This window comes from Antrostomus carolinensis, unplaced genomic scaffold, assembly GCF_000700745.2.
Source record: "Antrostomus carolinensis isolate BGI_N321 unplaced genomic scaffold, ASM70074v2 scaffold28024, whole genome shotgun sequence".
NCBI lineage: Eukaryota > Metazoa > Chordata > Aves > Caprimulgiformes > Caprimulgidae > Antrostomus > Antrostomus carolinensis.
The window spans coordinates 401-980 of NW_010313237.1; the positions used below are offsets into that span (position 1 = coordinate 401).

The 580-nt window shown below is 58.6% G+C and overlaps 1 protein-coding gene across 1 annotated transcript in view; it reads left to right on the top strand.

Annotated features, from left to right (window-relative positions):
• Window positions 1-580, top strand: part of DPM2 (dolichyl-phosphate mannosyltransferase subunit 2, regulatory) — a gene marked incomplete at its 5' end in the record, with an annotated part of 1,873 nt that overhangs the window by 358 nt on the left and 935 nt on the right. The gene's annotated exons all lie outside the window — the stretch shown is intronic.

The following is a 580-nucleotide window of genomic DNA, read 5'->3' on the forward strand; positions in this document are numbered from 1 at the left end:
ATTGGAGGTCAGAGGTTCCTCTCGCTGCTGGCACAGCCCTCGCCCCTGCTGGGTGCTCCTGCCCTTGCCAGGGTGAGGCTGAGGGAGATGGTGCTGCTGCCCTGCTGCGCGCAGACGGGCTGGCCCGAGGCTCCCTCGAGCTGTCACTGAGAGCTGAATCCTGGTCCCTCTGGTGACATTTCACTGCTGTTCACATTTGCAGTCCCCCAGATCCCAGGTTCTGGTGGGAGATCACGGAGGGAAACAGAAAGGGATGAATTACCCGATCGGGAGCCTGGTAGGGAGGAGAAGAGTCCAGGTCGTGCAGAGCTCTGGGAAAGCCATTGTGACTCTGGTAGTTTGCCCGCTTCTAGGAACACATCAGCTGGGGTCATTAGTGGTTTTCTTTCTGGAAAGAAATGTCTTCTCATGAGCTTTCCAGGTACAAGAGGCCTGGGTCAGCCTTGGGCTGATGTCTGAGCTCCCGGCACCTTCCCCTCTAACCTCGGAGTGTTTTGAATCCCTCTCCCCCTGCTGACTGTGTCCCGGTAGGTGTTTGTCCGATCCATAGTCCCGGGATGGCGCGGGGGTGCTCGCTGCT